Source organism: Dasypus novemcinctus, chromosome 9 (assembly GCF_030445035.2).
Source record: "Dasypus novemcinctus isolate mDasNov1 chromosome 9, mDasNov1.1.hap2, whole genome shotgun sequence".
NCBI classification, from domain to species: Eukaryota; Metazoa; Chordata; class Mammalia; order Cingulata; family Dasypodidae; genus Dasypus; species Dasypus novemcinctus.
Genome location: NC_080681.1, coordinates 9,175,114 through 9,189,507, shown reverse-complemented (window position 1 = coordinate 9,189,507; position 14,394 = coordinate 9,175,114). Strand labels below are relative to the sequence as shown.

Here is a 14,394-nt window from a genome sequence, read left to right as displayed (position 1 = left end):
TAACTAAATTTAGCACTTATTCAAGCTCTTTCTACCATCGAGGTTCAACTTTTCTGAATCTTGGCCATGTCAACATTTTTTCATGATGATGTCATTTGCTGGCACAATACCTGACACACATACCTGGACACAAGGAAATGGGTAATAATAAAGAAGAGTAAGTAGTAATGAAATAATGTCGCCTCTGAGCCTCACCGACCCAATCCCAGTGGCTCCACTCCCTCAGGTCTCTTCCTTCTCCTGCCCCCACTTTCTGCCCATCACCAGGCTTGCCCCCAGCATGGGTGGCGAGTCTTGTCATCCTGGTGGAAGTCATCCCCGGCAGGTATCATTGTCCACATCAATCCTTTCACCCACCTGTAACCCCGTCACACCTCTGTGCTCACAGTCGCCACGCTAAGATGGAGGAAGTTTCCTTCTTCATGCCAGGGGCATGAGTTGTTTAGGGTCCTTATGGGAGATTTCACTCTCATTTCTCACAGCTCCCCTAACCTTTTATATGATTTGCTCTTCCAAAGGGATGATGTGGAAAATATTGATAATCATCATCACCATGTGGTCAACCCTTTTTGTGTGCCCTGACACAGCGCTAAGCACTTTCCATGGCTTGTCTCCACTGAGCCTCCCCGCGGCTTGCTGTACGCTCTTGTTGGCTGTGGCTGTGGCTATGAGCAGGCACTTTGGAATCAGGCTGCCTGGGTTCCAATTCCAGCTCCATGATCTTGGGCAAGTTCAAAAGCCTCTCCAAGTCTTTGTTCATCACCTGTAAGGTGTAGATAAGCTTCTACCTCAAAGCACAGTTATGACCATTAAATGAAAGGGTACACAGGAAGCACCTAGCAGAGTTCCTAGCACAGTCAGTGTTCAATCAACTTACCAACGGTTCTCCTCTGATTGTCCCCACTATGTGTCCCTCAGATTCCCCAGACTCAGCAGTCTCCTGGGCTGAGGGCCACTACAGCACCGAGTCTTTCCCCTGTTCCAGCCCTCCCTGTCCAATTCCCAGGACTGAACTGTGACACTCAAAGTCTCTTCAACATCCAGATGAATTCCATTCTTACCCAGGAGGATGGAAGGGCAGCTGCGCCCCTCTGCTCTGCCCTAGTCACCATCCCCTGGCTCAGGGGAGCCCCTGTTGATCACCATGACCAACGCCCTGAGCCAGGCTCACAGAAAAGGTCCCTCTTCTCCTCTGGTCTGAGATTACCCAAAGTTCTTATGAAATTCTTATCAACATAAGATACTTGATTTCGGGACTGGATATAGCTCAAGCAGTTGAGCACCTGCTTCCCACATATGAGGTCCCAGGTTTGATCCCCGGTACCTCCTAAAAACAAACAAACCAACAAACAAAAAACCAACTGTCACTGGGGAGCAGATGTAGCTCAGTGGTTGGGCACCTGCTTCCCATGTATGAAGTCCTGGGTTCATTCCCCAGTATCTCCTTCAAAAAAACAAAAACAAAAGATAATTGATTTCACTTCATACTTTCTTTGTTCTTAAGAGAATGGACTGCTTTTCTTTTCATTCTTGGTTTGGGAAGAGCCAACTCATCCTGATACAGGACTGTGTTCCCAACTAGTGGTCATTAACTTTGGGAGGTCTCAGGGTTATGGTCCATTTGTGCACCAGGCTGAAAATATCACTCATCACTCTTAAACAGTACGTTTTTAGGGGAGCAGATGTGGCTTGAGAGGTTGAGCACCCGCTTCCTGCATGGGAGGTCCCAGGTTCGGTTCCTGGTGCCTCCCACTCTGTTTTCAGGTGTGTTCTAAAGAAGATGAGCAGACAGACAAGGGAGCCATCTCTTGAGCAGGGTGGGGGAACAAAATTTTTTTTAAAAATTTATGTGGATGCTGTTGTGATAAATACAATACAAAATACTTCATTCTAGCCTTTACGGGATTCAGAGCAGCTTTTTGTCATTGCTGAACAGAAATTTTGTAATCAGTGGATACTGAGGAGACAGCTCTGATCATGTGAGGGTGTTCAACATACTTCACATGAAAACAGGGGTCTTCTTACTTTAAAAAGCTGGAAACTGCTAATTTCGTGGAAAGAACACTAGAAGAGGAGTCGGGTACATTTTCTGGGAGTATGATTTTGCACAAAACATTTGCCCTCCCTAGACCTCAGTATACTCATCTGTAAAAGGATGGAGTTGGAAAACGTGGCCTCCAAGTCCCAGCACTAAAATTTTATGAGTCTAAAATCACATCCTATCTAAATGAGGATATTTTTTAAAATAGTAGACAGTTTAAAGGATGCAAACTATATAGGTATTCTCTACACCCACATAAACGAATGGCACGTCAGTATCTGTACCTCCTCCCCCCACGGCTCCCTCCTTGTCTGCTGTCTTCTTTAGGAGGCGCTGGGAACCCAACCTGGGACCTCGCACGGGGGTGGGCGGCACCCAAGCGCCTCTTAGCTTTTGTGTTATACTTCCCTTTGTCTGGGATCTGGGACCCTCCTCTAACGCCTTCACACGCCCCTTGGTCACTGGATGGGCTCAGAGAGCCCCCTCCACCTTCCTCCATCCGTCTTTGAAGATTTATTAATGTCGTATTTTCTCAGCGATTGCCAGGTGGCCGTGACTCCCCGCTCCGTTATTCTCCGTTTCCCTTGCTTCGTTTTCTCTTCGGTGTCCGTGCCCTCCCACACCTCTCCTTCAACACACCGCCTTCTAGTACCACGCTCTTAGCACTCTGTCCTGAGCCACGTGGGCCTCTGTCGCCCTTTCACCGCGTTAAGTTCATCAGTGGGAGGTGCAATTTGCAAACACGCCGGCTGCTGCTTAAATATTTGCCACTCTCCTACAAGCCTGTATCTCAAAAGACTGCGGCCCTCGCCGCGAAGCAGCGCTTCCACCTGCAGGCCGCGCCGCGCCCGCCTGACCCGCGCCCTGCTCCGCCTTCCCGTCCCTTCCGGCTCCGCCCCTCCCCTCCGCCCCTCCCGCCGGCTCTGCACCGGCCAATCAGGACGCCGCGCCACGTCAGGAGACCCAATCAGAAGCCGCCTCTTCCAGGCCTCATTGAGCCTCCGCGGGCGGGGGAAGGCGGCTCCCGCCGATCTCACAGCAGCTCGGGGTTTTCAGCTTCGGAAGGAGACTTTGTAGCCGGGAGAGCTGCGCACCCTACATCCTGCCTTCTCTTGGGTGAAGGTAGAGAGGGATGTCTTAACTCCCAAGGTGCTAGGGCACTTGAATTCCTCTCTGATTGGAAAAGATTCTTGCTGCCGTCAGCAAGACGCACGTGGCTTCCCTCTCAAAGCTCTGGCTCAGTTGTGAGCCCAAACTGCCTCCCCTGGATTATTTTAGAATAGCAGAGGCAGGCTGGAATTTTCCATTAGACTCGGCTAAATACTAAGGGATAATCAAAAGGAAACCTGCAAAGAAAATATCAGAAACATTTTTCGAATCAAGAGTACAAACTACAGAGTGCATATCCAGTCGTTGTTGTTTTATAGAACCCAGCCCATTTCCTATTCTAACTCAAGTGGTTACTCTCTAACCCCAAGAGAAACACAACCCTATACGTCCCTTACGTGCCGGTCTTGCTTCGCAGCCTCCGGTCTGCCTCTCCTCTTCTGGATAAGGCAGCCTTGAGAATCTAGCACCGTCTAAATCCACTGCTGGGTTGTGAGTGCAATGATGGGGATATGCACAGAAAAGTGCCTCCTCCACGAGATTGAGAGGTCAAGGGAGAATTTCAGGAGTATGCCATGGTTGAGCTGAGATGTGAAAGATGAGTGTGATCAGCTAGATTTTAAAAGAGAGAGAAAAAGAGATAAAAAGGTTGCTGCAGGCCGCAGGGACAACTTATACAAAAGCTTGGAGGTGTAAAATAGCATTATTCCTTGGGGAACCACAAGTGGCTCTATTTGGTTGGAACAAAAGATGTGCGGAAGAATCTCAGAAGAGGTGAGAGGGTTGGATCTTGAAGAGACTTGTGTACCAAGTGAAATAGTGTAAACTTTACCCTGATGAGTCTGGGGAGCCAGTGAAGAATTTTAAGCGCAGGATAGACATGATCAAATTCGTGATTTCAAAACTCTGGCAGCAATGTTGTCTTTTATTTGTTTATTTATTTTTAAAAGGAAAGTACTAGAACAGGATTCAGTCGGGAGAGTGAGAATAGGTGAGTAATGATGAGGGCTTAAGCTTAGGTAGACTCTATAGTATTTTATGACCATTTAGATATGGGAGTGGAGGAAGAAAAGGAAAAGGAAAAGTCTAGAACACCTCGCAGCTTTGGGGTTGAAACAAGCAGCTACATAATAACAGCTCTCTTAATTAGGCACTTTTTGTATATCATGGTAAGGCCTTCATGCGATTTCCTTCTTTCATTTTACAATTTTTTGTTGAAAGCCTACTGTGTGCCAGGCATGGTTTTAGGCACTGGCGATGCAGCAGTGAAAGGAAAAAAAAGGCAAAACCCCTGCCTACATATAGTATGTAGGAGAGTGATAAGTAATAGAGAAGAAACACGAAGCAGGGAAGGGGAGAGGAATGTCAGGAGTGGAGAGAGTTTGAAATTTAAAGAGGGTGTCTAGGAAAGACACTAAAAAGTGACTTTAAAAAAAAAGATTTATTTCTCCCCCCACCTTGTTGTTTGTTCTCACTGTCTGCTCTCTGTGTTTGTTTGTTGTGTGCTCTCTGCGTCTCTTCATCATATTTTAGTGAACCCCAGGAACTGAACCTGGGACCTTCCTTGTGGGAAGGGGCACCCAATTGCTTGAGCCACATCCACTCCTTGCTTGTTGGGTCTTTTGTTTTGTCTCTTTGTTGCATCATCTTGATGAATCAGCTCGTTGTGTCAGCCTGTCACATCAGCTTGCTGTCTTGCTCGTCTTCTTTAGGAGACACTGGGAACCAAACCCAGGACCTCCCATGTGGGAGGTGGGCCCCCAACCACTTGAGCTACATCCTTTCCCAAATGTGACTTTGAGTAAGGGTCTTGGGTAGGTGAGAAGTGAGGCATGTGGCTATCTGAGGGACAAGCACTTTGAGCAAAGGCCCTGAGGTGGAGAGAGCCCTGTCTGTCCAAGGACCCCTGAAACAGCCACGGTGGGTGGGTGTAGTGGGAGTTGGGGGTTGGATAGAGAGAGATGAGTTTATAGAGGCGTGGGGGCCGGGTCGTGAGGCTCATGCAGACTGAGATAAGGACATTAACTTTTTCTCTACTGGAAATGGGAAGCCTCTGCAAGGGCTCGAGCAAAGTAATAATGTGACCGGACTTGCACCTTCACAGGATCACTCTGGCTGCTGTGTTGGAAATAGACCGAAAAGGAGCAAAGCCGGAAGCCAGAGGCCAGCTAGAGACCCCTGCAAAAACACAGGTGAGAGACAACAGTCTTAAACCAGAATGGCCGTCATTTTTGATGTAACATTTATGTAATCTAAAGCTTCTTTAAAGAGAAAAAAACTGACCAAAAAAAAGAATAGAAGCTGCAATAAATTTTTTTTTTTTTAAAAACCCCTAACAACCAGAATGACCATGACAACTGTGAGAACTGATAAATTCCAGGTGTATTTTGAAGGTAGATCCAGCAAGGTTGGCTAATGTTCTAGATGCTGTGTAAGAGAAAGAGATACAGGTGAACCAAGGACTTTGGCCATGGAGTGCCATTACTAAAGCGGAGAAGACTGCAAGAGGGGCAAGCGGTGGGGAGGGGGGTAAGAAAGGGCTGTGTTCTGGCACGTTCATTTTGAGATGCCTATTGGGCATCCAAGTAGAGATTTAAAGAAGACAGTTGAATATATGAGCCTGAAGCTCTGGAGACAGGTCTGAGCTAAAGCTATAAATTGGAGCCATCAGCAGAGAGATGGTACTGAAAGCCACAAGATTGGATGAGATCACGGTGACTGTGGAATCCGACAAAGGGTCTGGGGTGGGGAGTGGTTCTGAGGAAACTCAGCAGTTCGCTGCAAGTCAGCCACTTCCCTACCAGGAGAGATCAGCACAGGTTCTTCAGACCAGGGGGCATGCACCCTCAGACAGGAGAGAAAGGACTACTTCTACTGACAAAGGAAGCCTGCTAGAGTTTAAGGTCGGAGGTCCTCAACTGCATCGGAAATCGCCCCTAAGTCCCCATCCCAATTTTCAGGATTCCTTTTCTTCCGGATCAATGCCCTGACTTTAACGCAAGACCCCACAAAGTGGTCAGTTCTATTTTTTTCCCCAAGATTTATTTATTTATTTCCCCCCTTCCCTTCCTCCCGCCCTGCTGTTTTTGCTGTCTGTGTGGTCTTTTCTCATTTTCTCTCCTCTGTGATTCACCAGGATTCAATCCTGGAGACCCCTGATGTGGAGAGAGGTTCCCTGTCAATTGTGCCACCTCAGTTCCTGGTCTCTGCTGCACTTCACCTTGACTCACCCCTTGTCTCTCTTTTGTTGCGTCATCATCTTGCTGCATGACTCACTTGCACTGAGTCACTGGCTCGCCACACGGGCACTTGCACTCCCCACGCCAGCACTCACGCGGGCACTGGCTTGCCATACGGGCACACTGTCTCTTCTTTTTCACCAGGAGGCCCCAGGGATCAAACCAAGGTCCCCCCGTGTGGTCGGCAGAAGCTCTATCACTTGAGCCACATCCGCTTCCCTGGCCAATTCTTTTTTTTAAATAATACCTTTATTGAGATGTAAGTCATATACACATTCACCCATTTAAATACACCATTTAAAGTGTACAATCCAAAGGGTTTTTAATATGTTCACATAAGTGGGTTTTTTAAAAGATTTATTTTATTTATTTAGCCCCTCCGCCCTGTTGTTTGCACTCACTGTCTGCTCTCTGTGTCTGTTTGTTGTGTGTTCTCTGTGTCTGCTTGTATTCTTTTTAGGAGGTACTAGGAACCAAACCTGGGACGTCCCACGTGCCATGAGGGAGGGAGGCACCCAGTCGCTGGAGCCACCTCTGCTCCCTGCTTGTTGTTTCTCTCATTGTGATTCCTTCATTGCATCATCTTGTTGCATCAGTTTGCCATGTCAGCCCATCGCATCAGCTCGCTGTCCTGCTCCTCTTCTGTAGGAGGCACCAGGAACCAAACCCAGGACCTCCCATGTGGTAGGTGGGCACCCAGTTGCTTGAGCCACATCTGCTTCCCCACATAATTTTGCACCCTTCTTTTCTGATAAAGAATGAAAACAAGAGATGATGAGTTGCTGGGAGAGGATTCAGATCCATACTCACACATGCACTGTGCAAGGTGCTGTCATGTATGAACTCATTGGCCCATGTCTCAGAGAGGGGTAGAGATTAAAGAATCACAGTCTGACAACTCAGAAGTAATTGATGAAACTGCTCAAGCTTTTGGCGTGCATACTCAAGCACCGCAACGGGAATCTGTGGCTCTGAGCAACATTTCTGAAAATCCTTCTTTCCTCTCTCACCTTCTTCCCTTGGCCCTCACTAACCCACCCCATCTCTCTCCTCCCAACTTCTTGAGAACTTTCTCCCCCAAAACCTCAGCACAGATTCTTGCTCTTCCTCCCGTACCTTAAGAGAAATCTGATGGCACAGCCTCCTTCACTGGGCAGGGGCAGAGGGCAGCTTGGAAACAGTTATGCCTCAATAGTTGCATTGGCATGACAAGTAGTCTCCCCACTCACTAGATAAAGAAAAGGCAGTACAGAGCGGGTAGCCTGCCCGTGGCCACGCAGCCGGTGGGAGAGAAATCATCCCTGAGCTCTGCCCCGAGCTGCCAGAACTCCTGGAGCTGACACCATACAATTTAGGGTTTCATTTTAATCTGCCCCGTGTTATTCTTGTTTTGTTCTCTGCCTGGCTTGTGTTCAATTGAAGTAACTTTCCTTAGCCTTGTGTTTCTAGTATAATTATCCCACCACTGTCTCCCTTAATTATGTGGTTGCTATCCTTTGACTCTTATTCTCAGGTATCTGTATCATTTATTCTGAGTTTCCTCCAACCCTTTTTTTTTTTTGGAAGGACATGGGGTATACATAAATACAGTAGCAGGTCCACGTGTATTCATGTTAGACCCCCAAATAGATTATGATCCCCTGAAAGACAGGGCTGGTGTCTCAGGCTCACCACACAGCCCAGCACCTGGAGGTAGGTGGTGGATGTCCCACCAGCACTTGATGGTGACTGGAGAGTGTAGGAACTGGCATTCATTGACTACTCAAACCCTTCCAGATGCTCCACAAACAATATTTCCTTTCTGTACACAAGAAACGGAGGGGCTGTTAGCCCGTTTTTAATGGGGTGACCAACTTGTCCCCATCTCTCAGGACTTTCCTGGTTTCTGCATGGAAAGTTCTGCATCCTGGGAAGTCCCTCCATCCCTGGCAAACCCGGGACTGTGGGTCACCCTGCATTTTGGAGAGGAGGCCCCCGCGTCTCAAAGAGTCTTTATCTTCCCCCAACTTGTCTTGCAGATTTGAGTCAGCTCTGCCCAGCGCATAGAAGTTTACCACCAGAGAGGTTATAGCAAAGGAGAAAACTCAGGTGAGGCTGTCCAGGGCAGCAGGTGAAAGGCCTGCATACCCCGGGTCCCCGGGCACAACTGCCTGTGCACAGAAAGAGGGGCCTGAGGGGGCGGAGGCGGAGCTTAAAGAGCTGGGGGTGCCGGGCTGGGCGCTGGGTGGGTGAGGTTGGCAAGGGGCAGGAAGGCAGCCCAGAGAAGCCCCTCCTCGGCCCCGGCGGGCAGCCGTGAACCTTTTGCTGCAGCCGCCACCGGCTTGTGCACCTGCCGATCACATCCCAGACTTGACCGAAGTGGACTGCATCACCGGGCGTGAAATTGGTCCCTTAGAGTGTAACAAACGGAGATTCAGATCCGAGCACTGTTCCCTGCTTACTACTCACAGGCCAAATATTTACAGAAACTGGTACAGCGTTTCGTTCTCAGCCGATGGCCGGGAGGCCGAGCGCTGCCCCCGCCGTCCTCCCCTCCTCCAGAATCGCTCAGCCTTGGAGGAGAGCGGAGGGGGAAGTCAACCCCATCATTCTTTCGCAACAAAAAGATTTCGGAGGCTCTCTGGGAATCGTCCCCCTTTCTACATCTCTGCCTGTTCAGTTTCTCTGCCTCCGGATCTCTTCCAGATGATCTGCGAGTCACAGAAATGACCGTCTGGAGGGTCCCCACTGTGCGCGGGGTCGCTGGCTCGCCGCCGGCGCGGGGATGACCAAGCCAGGTGGCCTCCTGCCCCCTGAGCCCCTCCCGGGGCCCCTCGCGGCCTTGGTGCTGGGCACACACGGCTCACAGTCCCGTCTTAAGGCATTTGCGGAGGAAACAAAGGAACAAACCTGCCCTTACGGTTTCTGGTGCTGATGTGGTTAAACAGCAATTTTTGGGTCCTTTGAAAGGCCCGGAATGGTAATAAAGTGGAGTGACGTGGGACATGCTCACCAGCTCTCAATCCAAAAAACTGTTTTCAAAATAACCGAATGGTGGCGAAACAAGTTTTTTATGGCTTCGTGTGGCTCAGCCCGGTGAATTCGGCTTCCCACCCTTGATGCTGAGCCAGTATGCTTTTCGGGTTCCACTTTTTAAAATAACTTCACCCAAACACAGCACATTTTAAATGATATGTCCGATAGAATACTGCAGGGTTTATTAGCTAAACAATCCTGTGACTCCCCATCTCGAGCTGTATCTGCCATGATGATTGGGGTCTATGGTTTTTTGGACAAATTTTCATAAATCAGATTTATATATAGTCACAGAACGCGGATTACATTTATGCTGTTATTGGGAGTGAATTTAATATCCAGCGAAAGCTTTCAATTTTTAAAGCTCAGGGCTCATTTGACTCAGGAAAAGCAAACTCACACCTCAAATTGCGTTGATTTGCAACTTTTCAGCAATCACAACTCTAGAAGTCAATTTATGGGTCTGGATTGGAGGGTTTGCTGCTTTTAATTAGGTGTATAAAATATTGCATTTCCCATTACAGCCATGTGAGGGCCCAACCCTGCTCCTTTGCAGTCCAGGATAGATCATGCACTTGACTATTAGCAAATCCACCTTTGGAGACTTCCAGATGGATGTGATCTATCAGGGATGATCAGAGATCAGTGTTTCAGGTGTTCTGTACTGTGGATAAAAGAAATTTGGCCAACAGTTTCTCCATATCAGGTAAATAAATATTTGCTTTAGGGAACATGGTATGACAATGAGCTCCTAAAAAGATTTAAAAAAAAAATTTTTTTTTTAGAATCCACTGGAAAGAGAGAAAAATATATCTAAGAAAAAATACTAAGGATAGTCTAGGAGGTAAGAAAGGGTAGATAAAATTACCTATAGCCCAGCCCTGAGTACCACCAGCTGCTCTAAACATCTATCTTCGTTTTACTTTATGAAGGACAAAAAAATGGTTTTTTTAAGTTTCAGTCTCTGAGGTCAGCATCTTCAAGAAGTCATCAGGACATCAGGACCACTTGCAGCTCCACAGAACAAGCTACTGATCTGCTTTGTGAACTGTGGGTCCACCTGGCTTAGCAGCGGATTCACGCTGAAAAACAACGCACATCCGAGCAAGCTTCCCTCCGAGAAAATGGATGGTTATTGTGCTTACGGAAAAGAAAAGAAGAACAACGAAACACAGAAAGAATGTTACTTCCCAAAATAATCTCGTATTTGTCCCCACTCGTTCTGTGGGGAGGTGGGGGGAGAGCTGGCCTACAAGACGGTTTTTTAATCTTTCCACCTTCCCGCTACAGCAGGCACTATTCCATCCTTCCGCCAAATGGCCCAGTCTCTTTCAAGGTCCTTTAGAAATGGTTCCCACTGTCAAAGCAATTCTCCAGAACCGAATATCAGCAACTCTGTGGCTTCGTGGGATCGTTAATAGTGATGAAAAAGGCCCCAAGTTTTCCTTTAAGATTTCAAAGAGAGCGTTTCACATAAAGCTGCCATCCAGGTTAAGAGACCAGGACTGAACCCCAAAGTCCATAAATGACTGACCCTTCAGATCAATCATATTGACTTGAGCCGGGAGAGAGCCTGGTGTTAAGTGATGCTACGACTCTGGTTCATAGAGAAGAACGCTGGCCAGGAGCTCTCATGAGCCCGGGGCTCAGGGTGAGCTGAGCGGCTGAGCACGGCCTCGGAAAAGAATGGGAACTCTGCTTTGAGGGGATGGAATTGGGCAATGGCCATTTATTAAAGACCTGGTGTATTTCGGGCTGTGCCAGGCACTTTACCTATGTAATTCCTTTTAATCTCAGCACAAAATGTGATTTGCTCCAAACAAGATGGACAAAAAAGAAAAACACTGGTCTGCTCAGGCCGTAAGAGGCTTTAAAAGTGCTCCATGCGAACTCTAGCACGTGATGCTCTGCCCATCTGTCTTGCTAACAGCTGGATCCCTAGGGCTTAGTGTGGCACCTCACGCATCGCAGGTGACAGATAAACTTTTTTTATGGATTTATTTATCCTCTCCCCCCACCCCCCCATTTTGTGCTCGCTGTCTGCTCTCTGTGTCCACTTGCTGTGTGTTCTTCTGTGTCTGCCTGCCTTCTCTTTAGGCAGCACCAGGAACCAATCCTGGGACCTTCTGGAGTGGGAGAGAGGTGCTCGATCTCTTGCGCCACCTCAGCTCCCTGGTCTGCTGTGTCTCTTATTGTCTCTCCCCTGTGTCCCTTTTTGTTGCGTCATCTTGCTTCTCCAGCTCCCACAGGTCAGCACTCCCTGTGGGTCAGCACTCAGCACAGGCCAATACTCCCCATGCACCAGCTCTCCACGCGGGCCAGCTCATCTTCACCAGGAGGCCCCAGGAATCGAAGCCAGGACCTCCTATCGTTTGCGCTACATCCCCTGCATAAATATTTTTTAATAAATGCAAACTTTAAACCCATTCCCCCTCAGATAAACAAAATCCTCCATCTTCCTTTAATGTGATATAATTTCAAAACAAATATCTTAAGGGAAAATAAATGAATATAATGGAAACTTTGATTAAGGTTTTCCAAGTTACATGTGTCCCACTCTTTGCCACTGCCTCTGAGGCGCCCTGCCTCACTGGCTGAAAATTCCTGCCTTAGAAGTAGCCAAGCCTGGAATTCCAAAATGAGAGGACAATCATAAGGAAATAACCAGAGATGTAACAGGATCTCTGTACAAAGATATTTATTGTAGGTTATTTATATAGCAAAAAAGGAAAAACAATGACTGGAGATGCTCGCATCAATTTTGTTGGCATCTGTAGAATAAAATATTACACAGCCACTAAACATCATGGCTTAAGGATATTTAATGTCATGGGAAAACACTATATAATGTTAAATAAAAAAGCAGGACACAAAACTGCTTGCGTGAATCCCACTGCCGTAATTACGTATTATACGGGCACAGGGAAATGCTGGAAGGAAGGACACCAGATCGCTAGTCTTGAATATTTCTGGGTGGCAAGAATATTAGTGATGTTTAGTTATTTTTCATGCTTTTCAGTATTTTCTATTATTTTTTATAGTATAGATACATTGTTTACGTAATTTTTTAAGTTTTTTTTTTTTTTTTAAGAGGGATTTGATAATAGGACCATGGAGAAGAAAAATGTGGAGCTGACGTCTCACTGGTGCCACAAACTGCTCTGGGGACATGGCAGAAGTTTTTATATGAATTATGCTAGCTAATGTTTTGGGGGATTCTCCCCCAATTAGACTCAGCCACTTTGCTGATTTTACTCAATAATGTTGTCTTCAGAGCTTTCTGTGTTACCTCAGGCACTAGCTTCTCTGAAACTTACCTTTGTGTTCTGGGGGAAAGGCTTCAGCAGTGAGTAAAACACTTTTGTTACTCATGTCGTTTATTCACTCAAAAATCCTAGTGCACCTTCCGTGCCCCGGGAACTATGGCAGGAGCTAGGAAAAAGTCCATTTCACGCTGAGCTCTTTATATCACTCTGTACATAGCGGCTTGAAAAGCTAGGTCTCTGAGGGCTATTTATTTCTTCCCAGGTACTCTCACATTGTGGGAGCGTGCCAGTAACTACAGTCAAAAAGGAAGGTGCACTTAGAAGAGAATTAATTGACTCAAAAAGCCTTGGTTTGTGGGCAGGTCTGGCTGATGGAGCTCAACCTGCGCCAGGACCTGCCTGGTTCAGGAAGCTCTAGGCCAGCAAGCACCTGAAAGAAACAACAGACCCTCCCTGCAGTCTTGCCAGGCTGGGTGGGCCGATTCTTTTGGAGAGGAGCTAGAGGGGAGAGAGGGCGAAGTGAAGAGGGAACGAGATTGTCAGATCCAAAGGAAAATGTCCTTTAAAAATCATCCTGCTTCTGCCAAAATGATATTAGCTATGGTAATAATAAGCAAACAAATAATTACGTACAGACAGCTACAGAGCGCAGTGGAGGTGGAGGGACATGGGCCCTGGCTTGAGGCAGAGCTGCCTCGGCCATTTACAGTGTGACCTTGGGACGGTTACTTAACCTCTCTCAGGCTCAGAATCCTTGCCTGCAAAGTGAGGATACTACTAGTCCTCTTGAAAGGTTGTTTTAAGAATAAGAAATAATGGGAAGCAGACTTGGCCCAGTGGTTAGAGCGGCCGTCTACCACATGGGAGGTCTGTGGTTCAAACCCCGGACCTCCTTGACCCGTGTGGAGCTGGCCCATGCGCAGCGCTGATGCGTGCAAGGGGTGTCCCCGCGTAGGGAGCCCCACGCACAAGGAGTGCGCCCCGTGAGGAGAGCCGCCCAGCGCGAAATAAAGTGCAGCCTGCCCAGGAATGGCGCCACACACACGGAGAGCTGCCACAACAAGATGACGCAACAAAAAGAAACACAGATTCCCGTGCTGCTGACAACAGCAGAGGCAGACAAAGAAGAACACGCAGCAAATAGACACAGAGCAGACAACCAGGGGGGGAGGGGGAAGGGGAGAGAAAGAAATAAATAAAATAAAACCTTTAAAAAAATAAGAAATAATATATGCAATGTGCAGTGTAATCCCTGACAAACATTAGGCATTCCATGACAGCTGTAAAGCCAGTCTCACCCTGCACCACCCAGCTGCCTGCAGCTCTAGGAGTTTTTAGAAAGGGGCGGTGTGGGTTTGAACAGCTGGCCGGTAGCTTGGAAGGTGGGATGGAATGCAAAACCAGGGGCAGGGTTGAGGAAATCGTTCAGAGCCAGGGCTTGAACCTCAAATGAGCGCGAGAGCGCCCCCTTCAGGCAGAGTTGGGTGTGCTTGCTAGGATTTGGGGGCAGCTTCAGGGAGCCACACCGAGCCAAAGGAAAACCGTGGTTTATGTTTTCCTGTTTAAAATCATTACTTATTGAACCAGTTTTGTGCAACACTTACTAAAATTACTATTACTATATTTAATTAGAAGATAGACGATTTAGGGCAAGTTTTAAAGAAACGCCAACGCCAGGGTTTAATTAGGTGGTTTTCTCATTCATCTTCATTACTGCATTTTTCAC

The 14,394-nt window shown here is 47.5% G+C and overlaps 1 long non-coding RNA gene across 2 annotated transcripts in view; it reads left to right on the top strand.

Annotated features, from left to right (window-relative positions):
* Nucleotides 1-14,394, top strand: part of LOC105746567 (uncharacterized) — a 34,844-nt gene that overhangs the window by 10,407 nt on the left and 10,043 nt on the right. For both annotated transcript variants that reach the window (XR_009187089.2, XR_009187088.1), the window contains exons 2-3: nucleotides 5,253-5,340; nucleotides 8,406-8,475. This is a non-coding gene — a long non-coding RNA (uncharacterized lncRNA). The remainder of the gene's footprint in view (nucleotides 1-5,252; nucleotides 5,341-8,405; nucleotides 8,476-14,394) is intronic.